At 42.2% G+C, this 15,086-nt stretch overlaps 1 protein-coding gene across 6 annotated transcripts in view; it reads right to left on the bottom strand.

Moving 5' to 3' along the window:
• Positions 1-15,086, bottom strand: part of DLC1 (DLC1 Rho GTPase activating protein) — a 522,282-nt gene that overhangs the window by 142,972 nt on the left and 364,224 nt on the right. The gene's annotated exons all lie outside the window — the stretch shown is intronic.

The raw sequence follows: 15,086 nt of genomic DNA, 5'->3' as shown, positions 1-15,086 counted from the left end.
GAATTAGAGAATTAATGTTGAGGTAAGAGGCTCTACGGATGTAACAGAGAAAACAAAAGAAAAGCTTTTTCCCTTTCCTTCTTCATGCTCTGCCCTCACGTTCTCTGAAGGGCAGAGGAGTGCTGTGAGGAGCAGCTCTCAGGCTTTTCAACAGGAACAAAGGACGCTGATGGAGAATGTCTCTCTTGGTGCCCCCCTCCCCCAGTTCCTTCCTAGGGGACCCTGCTGGGCTGCAAGGAAATAAGAGGCATTACTCGCGCACCACTCACTATCTTTCAGGAACTAATTAGCTGGTATGGACTATCCAGACCGTGTGTCCCTTTCATTCCTCCTTTGGCAGCTTGCCTTTTGGTCATTTACCATGCTTCAGCAACGGGGTAAAGTTCAGATCTGCCCATTTGTCTCACCCTTAGGAGCACGGATGGCAGCTTTCTTGGGGAAGGCAATCGAAAGGGCTATGGGGATTACCGATGGATTAGGATTATCTAACCTGGTGGTTTTCAACTTTTTAAACTAGGAGTCCTTTTACAGGTTAAAAAAAAAACACAAAAAACTTGAGCACCCTGACGGGACAGTAATTATACTGTTTGTGTCTGCTGAGGAAGGTGAGCATGTGCTCATAAAAAAGAAAGTCTTGTTCATCTCGTCTTCTTGCTCTTCAAACACATTCTCTTCTCCTGCCAACTCCTCTTGGAAAGCCATCTTTCCTAGGGCATCAACAATACTATGAATTCCTTGTGGTTCAGACTCAAGTAAAGCAATGAAGGTTTACAGGAGAAGCCTGGTATCTATCATCTGTTGGAAAGTCTTACTGACACAAATACAGATTATTGAGATGTTTTGGAATAATGACTAGGAATAACAAGGGAAAACGAAAGAAAAATCTCTTTCCATTTCACGATAGGTGTTTCCATTTGTGAAGGCTTAAATTTGAAGATAGTTAGTGGTTTTCTTGTTTAGTGATGATTCAATGTATGTGTGAATCCAAAGAAACTGAAATCAACTTAAGAATGCTGGAGATTATGGACAGTATGATCCTAATGTGTTTTTGGCAGTGTTGCTGCCTAGTTAGTGATGGGCCTCAGGGTGAGGATTTCAGAGGACACGTGAAAGGCATACCAGCATGAGGAAGAGTTGCTAAGAGGTGCATGGTCAAAAAGAGCAACCTTTTATTTTTCCTGTGCATGGTCCACATTTGTTGTTTCTCTTTGTTCATCGTTTGAACAAATTGTTCTCAGTATCTGGACTCCATCTTCTCTCAACAGATAATTAGTCTTCATCATCAAGAAAATAGAGGTGATATGGTTTGAACGACTTCAAGTAATTAGCAACATCTGCATTCTTGGAACCAAAAAGAGTTGCTCTTATCTTTCCATGGATTCTTACATTCCCTCCCCCATTCTTTTCCTATCTGCTGATCACTCCCAAGTCGGTATCTCCAGGCCTATCTATCGTCTCTTTCCAGTTTAGACTCAGACATGCACCTGACCACTGGCCATGTGCAGTGGGATGGCCACAGGCCCCTCATGCTCACCTCTTCCTCCTTAACCTGATTCTCCTCCAAAATTCCTCATCTTACTGGAACCACCATTCCTTCAAGCACCCAGAGTAGGAACTGGGTAGTAAATCTATATATACTTTGCTCTTTCCTTCACTCCACATGTGTGCTAAGTTGCTCCAGTCGTGTCCGACCCTGTGCAACCCAGTGGACTGTTTCCTGCCAGACTCCTCTGTCCATGGGATTCTCCAGGCAAGAATACTGGAATGGGTTGCCATGCCCTCCTCCAGGGGATCTCCCCGACCCAAGGATTGAACCTGCGTCTCCTGCATCTCATGCACTGCAGGCAATTCTTTTAACTGCTGAGTCATTAGGGAAGCCCAATGTTAACACCCCAAGTATTATTTTACCTTCTAATAGTTATCAAGTCCATCCCCTACTGTGGAGCTCAGCTAAACTTCCTTCATTCAGGCTCTCTACCCTGGATGCTTACAGGGACCCTTAACGACTCTTCACTCTGCCTAAAAATAAGGTCCCTGTCTGCTCATGTGACATTCAAGACTTTTCGTGACCTTCCGTTTCCACTTTGATCTGCCACTTTCCTTGGTCCACTTCACCAGACTGTACATACTAACAACTGCTTATATTCCCTTTACTTCAAATCTGCCCCCGTCCTTCCTTTCTTCATCTGACTGACTCTAACCCACCTTCTCTGAACCTTATGACTAAGCTAAGTGCCCCTCCTCTGTGACCCTATGATACCTGGTGCATACCTGTCTCTTATCACCCGTATGTTACATTATATTGTAATTAACGTTAATGCATTTTTCCCTCCTACATTTTTCCCCCTCCATCTGATGCTTCCAGTCCTGAAGGAAGATGGTTGCCTATACTGTGATGCAATGGTTTGTTTTTCGAAAAAATTCAGAAAGTTTCTGACATACTTTGAGAGCCAAGCTGTAGTCCTTGCACTGCCTTGAACTGGGGCAGGACTACCACACGCTTGTGACCCACAGAATGTGGCTGTGTGACCTTAAGGTCAGGTCAGAAGCCGTGATGCTGCCTGGCCTTTGCTCTGGAGTCCAGTTCCACCTGATAAGAAGTCTGGCGGCCCTGAGGTTCCCGTGCTGGGAGGAAGCCCAGGTCACATACCTAGAGGCCACGTGTAGGTGTTCTCTTGAGCCCCAGCTGAGGTGCCAGCTGACGGCCAGACCCAGATGAAGAAACCTCTGGGTGGCTCGAGCCCCCGGCTATGGCGTCACCCCAGTTTTTGAAACTTTCCCCTCTGAGGCCCCAGATCTTGTGATGCAGAGGCCCCTGTGTTCATCCTAAATCCTGCCCCACAGGCTCGGGAAGCTTCCTAAATGGTTGTTTTGCACCACAGTGTTTGGGGTGGTCTTGTAGCAATGGTAACTTAAGCACACCACAGCAGTAATCTGCTCATTAACTCTTTATTGACTCATCACTTATTGATCTCACCTCATTATTTCATCATGCTCCTGGTGCTCGTGTCCTAAGTAAGCTAATGCCCCCAAGTCATTGTCTCAGGGACTTTTTAAACAAGCGAAATCTAAGTAAAGATACTGCCCAGCCCCCACCTTCAGAAGTTATTCAGGTGGATGTAAAACACTAAAAATGGTTTAAAAAACCACTTTAACAGGCTACAGAAGGGGCCAGAACTTAGACCGAGACAGTGGTCCTGAGAAAGCACAATTACTAGAGAAAGCAGAGTAGCCTGCTTTACCTCCAAGGCTCTTTGCAACCCCATGGACTGTAACCCACAAGGCTCAGGCAGGAATACTGGAGTGGGTTGCCATTCCCTTCTCCAGAGCATCTTCCCAACCCAGGAATCAAGCCCGGGTCTGCTGCATTGCAGGCAGATTCTCTACCATCTGAACCACCTGAGGAAGCCCAAATACCAAATACTGAAGGTTAAAAGTCCAGTAACAGCTTTTGCCCAGAATTGAGATTTTTAGAGGCCATTTGCAATGATGGCAAATTAAAAGAAGAACTGAGGTAAAGATATGTTTCATTTAAAGAAAAAAATAACTTTCTTTCCAAAAGTCTGAAAGCTTGCCTTTAAAATATCTTAGATTTTTTTTTTTTCTGTAGGAGTCTCAGGTATCTCAGGTAAGATTGATTTAATCAAAAAAGAATTAGGAATTAAGATGGCAATAGTGGTATCCTTAGTGTTCAGTGAAGTTATTGATAATTCAACATACGCAGTGTTCCTCCTTTTACTGGGGAGACCCAGTCACATGGTGGCGTTCTGGATTGCATGTATTTATGTATGTGTGTGTATCTCGTCTAAAATAGAAGACTTTGATGTTTCAAACGCTTTAGAAAATGAAGACCATTCAGAAATCTTATTGAATAAAGAGTCCAGGGTTGATATCAATTTAGTATTCATAATAAAGGTACCTACAAAACCATGACTGTTTTTACATGACCACATTCCATCATCCAACATTCACCTGCATAGCACTGCCTCACTCATTCCTTTACCAATTCAAATATCTGGAGATAGTCCAGGGAGAAGGGCTAGCATGGCGTCCCAGGGTTTAGCACAGTGCCCAAGACATGTTTCTAATATTTACTGGATGAATAAAGCAGTGCATAAAGCAATGCCTCCCATGATTTAGATCATAAATACTGTTCATTCCTGTCTTGTTGTCAGTACCGTGCCCCACCCAGAAGTGACCTTGATTGCAAAACTATAATGAACAAACCCAGACTGAGTGTCTCTATTCAACACAGGCAGAAACAGCCTCCTCTGTTAACGAGCATACCATCCGGATAGCCTGTGTCCTTAACCACGTTGCAAGGAGTTTCACCTCCTGCCCAGAAAGAAGCCAGCAAGTCGCTTTTTAAAAGTAAGTATTTAATGTATAACCACTGAAAATAGATAAGAGACAAAAAATGTGGCTGAAGTGATGGTGAGGATTCACGACTTGGTTGGATGCCAACTGAAAGTCAGTTCCAGTTGCTCCATTAGCAGTCCAAACTTCAGGCACTGCCAGACATTACTATCTGCTTGTGCAATTTGGCACAGTTGCTACTAGGTCTGGAATATAATTGCAAAGCTAGTACAGCCAATACTTGACCCTGAAGGATCCACTATAGAAGATATAGCACCTTTTAAAAGAGAGACACACTATATGCAATTATAGTACCTGTTAACACTTACCGAGAATATGCCAGGCAGCGTTCTAAGTGCTTTGATTAAAGTGGCTCCTTTCATCCTCACAACAACCTCATGTGGTAGATGTGTTACTATCATGCCCATTTCACGGTTGAGAACATTAAGGCACAGAGAGGTGAAGTAACCAGTCCATAGTCACCCACACTGTACGTGGCAGAAAGGGAGTTCAAGTCCCTAAATCTGCCTCCAAGATCTATGCTCCAAGTAGCCACACTGCTTTTGACAACAACGGTGTCTGCTTGTCCCGATGCAGTGCAAATATCTGACTATGAAGACACATTACAAGTACACTCAAACAGGTGCAAAAAATAGTCCAGGTTTAGCTCCCAGGCTAAATCCAAATGCAGAAAGCTAACAATGGTGCAGGAATAATTTTCTAACCGAAATATGCAATATTTTATTAGTAACCAGCCCCATTGCCCTACCTGAAATTGCTCAAAGTTAAGTGTTCTTTCTGGTCTGCAATTCATTTTAGTGAGATATTGCTTATGGCAAACCTAGTAAATAACATGTAAGTGATTAGTTGCAGTCTTCAGTCACTTGAAACCATGCCTCTGCTCTCTGTCACCTTTAGTTATGAAGTAAAAGGCAAGCCTTTTGATATGGAAGTTTCAGGAAGGCAGGGACCTGTTAGTCCTGGTCATCAGCTCTGTATTTGCACAGAGCGGGGGCTCAGTAACTAACTGAAGCACCTCCTACATCGCATTGCCTGGCACAGCATTTCCTCACTCCTGTCTTATCCTCCCAGTCCCTGTCCCTGTACCACTGGTATCCTCACTTAACCGTTAACGTACTTTCTTACGTCCCTAACGTTTGCTGCTGCTTCTGTACCTCCTGCTCTGACTAGAGACCTGGATCTCTGGAAGCACACCTCTTCTCTTGCAGCTTTCTCCTGCTTTCACATCCATTAAATAACTTGCAGGAAGAGCTGTTCTCTCTGAACTACTGTTTCCTGATCCTAACACTCCAAATGCTCCCATTTCTTTGAAGTTGAGGCCATCAACTCTACATCAATCCCATCTCCTGCTGCTCCTCCTTCTTCATGGAAGACTCTAGCTCTTGGTTCATACACTTCTCTTTCATTTCAACTCCAGCAGACTTACCAGGAGGCCAAGTTCCTGTAGAGACTGCAACCTTACAATTTCCATCTGTGCTTCAACCTGGCAATTCCAAGACCATCACTGGACACAATATGGGTTGTTTTATCCCCTAGAGGGCTTGCTTCAGAAGTTTTCAGCTCCAATACCTCATTCTGATTCCAACCTCCAATCCCTCTCCTTCCACAGCCCAGTTCTGGGTGAACCACTCATTCATTTCTTTCTGACATGCACCCTCAATTCCCTGGCATCCCAGCTTCTTCCTGCCTTCAGCCAGACAAATCTCCACACAGAATTAGAGCTGCAATCCACTCCTTTCTCCTTACTGTGATAGTGAGTTACTGCTGGAGAGGATCCCGCATCTTTGCAGACAGGAGCTATCACCACTCCAGGCTCCCTAACCTTCATGGGGCTCTTGACTCATTTCTGGACCTCTCTCTCTCTCTCCATTCCTTAGTGATTCCTCCAAACCTTCCTGACTCATCTCAGGCTCTGAACCATTTTTATCAGATTGCATTGCCAGAACTGCATTAAGAAAGTTGAGACTATCTGTTATGATCTGTGTCAGCTCTCCAGACACTCCTTGTCAAGTGATCTCTTACCACAACTATCTCCACTCCATTTCCACTAGTCTCAGGCTTTAACTATTTTCTTATCCCTTTCTCAGAGTTTTGACTTCTATGTCTTTCTCCGTCCCTCCCTCTCTCCCTCCCTTCCTTCCCTCTCCCCTTCCCCCTCTTCATCCTCTTCAACTGGCAACTTTCCCTTCAGCTTAAGTCTCTTTCATCCTTATTAAAAACCAAACAACCCAGACCAAAATAACAAAAACAGCAATTAACAGAAAACCAAAACATATCTGGAACCAATTCTCTCCCATCCCAAACAATCCCCATTTATCACTCTTTTTCCATATTAGACAAATGTCTCCAAATGATAAGCCTTCAGTGATGTCATCCCTTCAGTGACACACCCGGCTGCTTCTTGCCTTTCTGCATGTTACCCACTCTCTCTGAAATGTCTCTGCCTGCTAGGACCCTCCAGGCTGGGCTGGGGCCTCTCCCTGGAATTTCTTTGGGACACTGTGCCCACTTCTGGAACTTCTACCATTTCCTTCAGTCTACTTGAGTAGAAGTGAGACCTTCTCACACATGGAGCGAGTCATCTTCAGTGCTGTATCTCCACAGTCTGGCACAATGCCTGGTACATGGGAGGGCATCAGTGAGTTTTTGTTGAATAAATGCTTCCCTATAAAGTTCTACCTAATGGCTCTGCTCCATTCATTTTACCTTTTTATTGCTTTAATATGACTTGATCATTTTCGACCCAAATAATCACTGCTCCCTGCCAGAACAATATTGTTCCCATCTGCTTCATTAAGCTTCTGCAAAGATCTCAGAGAGTTCTTTGCAGTTCAGAGTTCTGGATGAAGTCAGCTTGCCAACAGAACATCATTTCTTCTCTCATGTTCTTCTTCAATGACTTCTACACTTAGGAATGTCATAAACTAATAAGATTTCTAAACTATTTGGGCAGAGGATTTGATTGCTAATTTTTATTATCTTAAGTAAGTGCATTATCCAAATCATCACCCAAAACCAACTTCTAGATGATTACAATTTCATAAAAGTCAGGATATTTTAATGCAACAAAAAAGTTAGAAGGAATATCGAATAAAGATGGAATAAAGGATACGATTTTAAATAGAATACTTGGAAATTAACATTAACCTTAGTATTAATTTAATAAAGTATTAACGCATTTGATACTTAAAAACATTCAGCATGTTTCTGGATTAGTCTGCTCAGGCTGCCATAAAGGAATACCAGAGACTGAGTGCCTTAAACAACAGAAATTTATTTTCTTACAGTTCTGGATGCTGGAAATCTAATAGATTTATATTTATTACAGTTCAAGGTGCCAGCAGGGCTGGGGTCTGGTGAGGACTCTTTCTGGAATGTAGACAGTCACCTTCCAGCTGTGTCCTCAAGTGGTCTTTTTTCTCTCTGTGTGCATGTTTCTGGTGCTTCTTGTTCTTAAAAACACTAGTCTTATTTGATTATGACCCTGCCCTTTAGATCTCATTTAATCTCAGTTACTTTTTTATAAACCCTATCTCCAAATACAGTCACTGAATTCTGAGGTCCTGGGTGTTTGGACTTCAACATATAAATCTGGGGGCTTCCCAGGTGGTACCAGTGGTAAAGAACCCATTTGCCAATGCAAGAGACATAAGGACGCAGGTTTGATCTCTGGGTCAGGAAGATCCCCTGGAAGAAGGCATGGCAACACACTCCGCTATTCTTGCCTAGAGAATTCCATGGACAGAGGAGTCTGGTGGGCTACATGTAGTCCACAAGGTCACAAAGAGTTGGACACGGCTGAAGTGACTTAGCACAGTTCAGTTGAGTTCAGTCACTCAGTCATGTCCGACTCTTTGCAACCCCATGAACCACAGCATGCCAGGCCTCCCTGTCCATTACCAACTCGCACAGTTCATCCAAACTCATGTGTATCAAGTTGGTGATGCCATCCAGCCATCTCATCCTCTGTTGTCCCCTTCTCCTCCTGCCCCCAATCCCTCCCAGCATCAGGGTCTTTTCCAATGAGTCAACTCTTTGCATGAGGTGGCCAAAGTATTGGAGTTTCAGCTTTAGCATCAGTCCTTCTGATGAATACCCAGGACTGGTCTCCTTTAGGATGGCATACATGCATTTAAGTTTGGAAGGGCCACAGTTCAATCCATAATAATTGTTCATTTCTCATTTTGTTGCAGGTCACTGGAAATTTCCTCTTGGACTGGCACCAATCTGCAGGCCAGGATTTGGAAAACACAATTATAAACACTGCAAAAATCACGTATTTGTTGTTCAGTCACTAAGTCATGTCTGATTCTTTGCGACTCCATGGACTGCAGCATGTCAGGCTTCCCTGTTGCTCACAATCTCCTGGAGTTTGCTCAAATTCATGCACATTGAGTCAGTGATGTTCTCTGACCATCTCATCCTCTGCCGCCCTCTTCTCCTTTTGCCTTCAATCTTTCCCAGCATCAGGATCTTTTCCAATGAGTCAGCTCTTTGCATCAGGTGGCCAAAGTATTGGAGTTTCAGCTTCAGCAACAGTCCTTCCGATGATTATTCAGGACTGATTTCCTTTAGGATGGACTGGTTGGATCTCCTTGCAGTTCAAGGGACTCTCAAGTGTCTTCTCCAAAACCACAGTTCGAAAGCATTGATTCTTTGGTGCTTGACCTTCATCATGTTCCAACTCTCACATCTGTACATGATTACTGGAAAAACCATATCACATATACTGTTTTTAAAAATTACTTATTTTATTTATGTATAGGTTTACGCCTTGTTGCTGTACTTCTTGGTAGAATATGGTCTTTAATTTTTGTTCTTTCTAAAATTTTCTATTTATTTTAAATGGCAAAGTGCTTGAGGCAGAATCCTTGGGTGCAAATACTTTTAGAAAAAAATTTAGCCACCCAGTCAAACATAGTCATTGAGGACCTAACATATAAATAGAATGCAATCAAATATTGCCAGTTGTGGTGTCATGGAAAGAAATCTATGCTTAAAATAATAAGATCTGGATTCTTAAACTCTCAGAGATTAAGCTTCTTCATCTTTAAAATGGAGATAATCACATATGTTTCCTTAATCTCTTTGAAGGGATTCCATGGGAATTTATGTTGACTTTTTTTTTTAAGGTGTAAACACTACACAAATAAAGGAAAAATAATAATTATTAGAGATAACGCAGTTGGGTTAAAAATATTGAGACATGGGACTTTGATGGTGGCACAGTGGATAAGAATTTGCCTGCCAATTCAGGGGACAAGGGTTCGGTGATCCCTGGTCTGGGAAGATCCCACATGCCGAGAAGCAACTGAGCCCACGCACCACAACTACTGAGTCCATGTTCCAGAGCTCGTAAGCTGCAACTGCTGAGCCCAAGCATCTAAAGCCTGTGCTTCACAACAGGAGAAACCACTGCTAAGAGAAGCCCGCGTACTGAAGCTAGAGAAAAGCCCGCGCAGCAACACAGACCCAGCACAGACAAAAATCAATAAATAAGAATATTGAAACAAGAAAGAATTAGGTGACAAAGCAATTCTTACACAATTCACTCTCTAAAGTTATTAGGCTACTTGATCGGGGACTTGGCCTGCCCCTGGTATTAGCAAAACATTTTACAAGTTTTAGTGATGTTTTTTCACACTGGATGGGTGCTGGGAAAACCAGATATAGTAGTAATACTTTGGCTGAACAACTGAGTTTTAAGAGTATTGATAACTGGATACATATGGAGAGAAGTCTTTATTTTGTCACTGATCTTGTCCTAAGTAGCATTTTGGTTAAATTAAATTTTAAAAATCTTTGATTACAAGTTCCAAGTGGCATGCTTACAAAGTCTATGGGTGTCACAAAGCTAAAATAAAGAGCTAGGATATGAAGAGATAAAGACTCGAAATTATCTCAATAGACTAGAATGATGGGTAAGGGGAGGTATATGTAGGGTGAGCAAAATTAGATTTAACTGGAACATGGGCCAACCTTCTATTTAGATTCAGTAAAATCTAAACAAAACCATGCTTCACAAGAGAAAAGGCCTGAGAATTCCAGTTTCTGCTAAAAAGACCTCTTGCTTATAGGTGATCAAAACTTAATATGAATCATCAACAAGATATAAGTGATAAAAAGACAAAGAATAAATACATTGCAATTAAAGATTACATTAATGCTTTCATACAGCCGAGACTAAGAGAGGAAAGAATAGTACCATATCCTACCCTGCTCAGAGCAGATGAGAGTATCTTATCCACTACACAGGGCTGCCAGGAGGCTAGCCAGCATCTAGCAAAGGCTGTTTAAAGATTCTGAGACATTTTCCAGTAAGAAAAAGCTGACATAATTAAGGACATATATCCTGGAAATAAGAGCTTAACTTTCTTACTGGCTTTCAAATACCTAAAGGTTCAGGATAGCCCCATTATAATTGTTCTGTTAAGGTGTCTGACCAAATAGAAAAGGCACAAGACTGCGAGTAAGAAGAATGTCTTGACTGTAAGGGCACACTTCTACTGAGGTGCAAGCTGTGTTCACAGAACATGTTAAGTATGATCAAGAACTGAAACCAGAAAGGTAATCTCATCATGAACAGATCACATCGGTTCACTGTTAAACTACCATGTACATCTCCATGTACATACTGTGAAGTTATAAAATGTTCACATAAAGTCATCTGAAGGACTGAGGTAAATGGGAAGCTATCATATGATCCTGCTCCCAAACCTGGCAATAGCAGAGCAGAACTTGGGGTAACACCCAGAAAACTGTGGGAACAGTGTCAGGTTAAACCAAAGTTGAGACACTAAACACTATGTAAGAAGTATTCAAAATATGTATGGCACTCGTTACCGTAAGACGTGAAATCAGTTAAAAAATGAAAAGCCGTGCGAATATCATAAATACATTAGTGGATACAGAGCTAAAATGAGTTTTGAAAGAAGACATTCTTACTGAGGATTTTCTGAATTTCTGGGCATGCATGTCAGAGAGTAACAGCAGCAATGCTTTTTCCAAACTGTCCTGGGACGTTCACGGTAACGTGAGTCTGCTCCAGTGTAACTGCTCTGGTGCCAGTTCTCCTCCAGAGCAGTAAGCACTGTGTGTTGTGCATACATGTTGTGTTTACATACTTATAGATGCATGCGTGTATGTACACATACAACTAGGCTTCCCAGGTGGCTCAGTGGTGAGTAATCCCCCCGCCAATGTAGGAGACATGGGTTCGAACCCTGGGTTGGGAAGATTCCCCGGAGAAGGGAATGGCAACCTGCTCCAGTGTTCTTGCCTGTGAAATCCCATGGACAGAAGAGCCTGGCTGGCTACAGGCCACGGGGTCGCAAAGAGTCGGACACTACTGAGCAACTAAACAACAACACACACAGCTAAAATCAGATTAAAAGAAAACAACTACAGAAATTTCCAAATATTCATTATTGATTTTATTCCTTTTCCTGTTTCCTTACTACATGATATTGAACCTGAAAAGACTTAACAAACCGCTTACGTTGTTTTAAGTCAAAGTAACAATGGAATGAAAATAGGCTTCTCTGAGCAGGCCCCGGGGCCCATCTTCCACAGGCTGCACATCCTAGGATGGCCTGAAAGTGTGCTTAAAAAGGCGAGGAACTGTTGCTCGGGGCCCGGGCCATACACTAATTGCATTTTCCCGTCTTCTCTGACACCATCGTGGATTAAGAAGAGTCTGAAAATAACAACCAAAAAAAAACCCAAACAAACAAACCCCAAAAAGGCAGCAAATGCTTACAAGTAACGAAAACATGGCTGAGTTATAACATCTGGACTTTATCACCACAACCCTGATGTCAGGGCACAGCCCAGATGTTAACTAGAGTAACCATCTAGAGTTTGGGTGAATGTGGTCTTCCCTTTAATTTACAAAATCCTTCTTGCAAAAATCCTTGAAAACATTACAACTCAGGGATATAAGTAGTCTACCAAATATTTAGGAAACCAACTTTGGTATTACACAAATACACCAGCTTTCTATGTGTTTTTATCTTCTCGGAATGCTGTGGCCACCTACCTGGAATCCCACTTCCTCTCTCCACCCCCTAGGAAAAGAATAAAGAAAAGAAATAACAAGTACTTGGAAAGAATGGCAAGAAGGGAAATTGTGAATGCACAAATGAGAAATGACCAGTCCTGGGCCTTAAAAGACATGCAGACAGAAGTCAGGACACGCTTCCTCCCCATTCAAGGGCAGGTTGCCTATGGCAGCCTGCTGGGATGAGCGTCAGGATGTCTGTGTTTTATGTATTCTCTCCACATCTTCTAGGCAGTTGAAGAACAAGAGAAGACATTAGAGAACAGATGGAAAAGAAAACAATAAACTGTATCTTAAATTTCTTTCCACTTTTGATTACTAATTGAAGTAATGCATAACTGATGCCTTATATACTTTTCACAGTCATATAATTAATGAAGCTATGCTACATGGGCTTGTCTTTGGGATGATACTGACATAAAATGGAATAAAACTACATTCCCTATCTCCTAACCCACCCACACTCCCAACTGCCAAATACCATTGGAAAAAGCGACTGGATAAAGACCAAACTATGGTTAAAAGCATGAGTTACTCATAGATGAAAGATCTCCTGAGGAGGGAATGACAACCTGCTCCAGTATTCTTGGGTTTCTCTGATGGCTCAGACATTAAAGAATCTGCCTACAGTGCAGGAAACCTGTGTTCAATCCCTGAGTCAGGAAGGTCCCCTGTAAGAACGGAATGGCCGCCCACTTCAGTATTGTTGCCTGGGAAATCACATGGACAGAGGAGTCGGGCGGGTTGGGAGGCTACAATCCTACCATCCATGGGGTCACAAAGAGTCAGACACGACTGACAACTAACACTTTCACTTTCTTTCACCCCTTTGTGATTTCACATACGGGGGTTATGACATGACTAAAAGCCTCTTTGCTTTAACAAAATACTTAGAGTTCACTGAACAAATACCTAGAAGGCAGAATAGTGCTGGTTAAGGCAAAGATCCTAGAGACAGATTATCTGGTTTCAAATCCTGACTCTCTCACTTACTATATGATCTTCGAAGATTTAACAACCTGCTGGGATGAGTTTAGAATCTCGTTGAGTGACAATCTATTATAAAATTGGGAAAGTAATATCTATCCTATTGTATTTTTGTGAAAATCAGTGATAAATGTCTGAAAATCCTACAGGAGTAGGATTCCCTTCTATGGCAAGGGGATATGCCATTCCCTTCAACGGGGAACCTTCCTGACCTGGCATATAAAAGCTCAACAGATTACATTATTAATTATACTAAAGGCAGAGATGAGTTCTGTCTATTTTTGTATCCCAGTATACAGTAACTTGATAACTGTTCAGCAATAGTTTTTAAATACATGAATGAATGAAAGAGGAAAGAGGAAATGAATAAATTCAGGGGTTGAAACCACAGCCTCTACTGAAACCAAGTGAGTTTACCCTCGGTTTCCAGGCCCTTGTTTTTATTTTTTTGTGGGGATGCTCTGTCCTGTGCATTGCAGGGTACTTTGCAGCGTCCCTGGCCTCTACCTGCTAGATGTTTTCACTGCCTCTGCACCCTCTGCCAGGGTTCACATGTTCCCTCTTATTCCTGCATCTTGCCTACATTTGCCTGACTTAACCAACCCAGTTCCATCCCCACTGTCTGTCACGATCACTTTCCTCAGGACTTCAGGGACACCTTCTTTGTTAACGGCCATAGAGCTGGGCCTCACCTCTCTTCAAGTAGGAAGTTATTCATACTTGTTAAATAAAGGAATATTGCCCTTTTTTTATTGTTTAATGTTTATTGTGCCCGTCTTGGGAGTAGGGCTCGTATTCTATACCTTTTCACCACAACACAGCATCGTGATGAACAACTACTTAGCACACAGCAGATCTGGATTGAAGGACATTTAGCAATAATGCAATTGAACCCCATCTCTGAAGATGAAGAACATGAGGATGGCATAGGTTAATGACCTGCTCAAGTCTCACAGAGCAGGTACAGTCCCAGACTGGGGAATACAAATCAGACTCTTAACTAATCATGCTTGGCTGAACAGATGGAAAAAAAAATTCCTAAAGGAGGTTTGTAGTAATCACATGTATTTATTACTATGTAACTCAAGCTCTCAAAATTCCTAAGAACTCAAACAAGGTCTCGCTTAGATTAATTTATCCCAAGAATAATTGCTTTTCTTGCCACAGATTTCTAAAATAATTTAACTAGTCAAGGAACAAGGGCAGGCTCCTTGGAGATGGCCACAGGTGACTTGGAATAAATACCAGTTACATACTGATTAACGTGTAGAATGAAGGATACTTTTAAAACACATTTTGGAGGCTCGGAACCTATTACATGCATTCTCTACACTGTCTAGTATGTATTGGAAGATAGGATCAGGGACCAACTTCTCCCTTGAACTTCTTTCTGAAGCATCGCAATCAAGATGGTTGACCACAGTGGTCATATCTTGTGTTGCAAGACCAAGTTGTCTGACAAGGATTTTCTGTCTAATCTTGATAGGCAGTTCAAAAGAATGCAAACATTTATCTTAAAAAAAAAAAAGCCAAAAGTCTGACATGCCCATTGAGCAAGTGAATAGCACTACGGCTATTGGCAAGGATAGATGATCTCATGTGATAATCTACTTTCTATATTTTAGTCATCGTGTGAATGGATGCTCTGGTTAAAATGCAGATT

The sequence above is a fragment of the Bos taurus genome, chromosome 27 (genome assembly GCF_002263795.3).
Source record: "Bos taurus isolate L1 Dominette 01449 registration number 42190680 breed Hereford chromosome 27, ARS-UCD2.0, whole genome shotgun sequence".
In the NCBI taxonomy this organism is placed as follows: Eukaryota; Metazoa; Chordata; class Mammalia; order Artiodactyla; family Bovidae; genus Bos; species Bos taurus.
The sequence above is the reverse complement of the archived record's forward strand: the minus strand, read 5'-3'. Positions and strand labels throughout refer to the sequence as shown.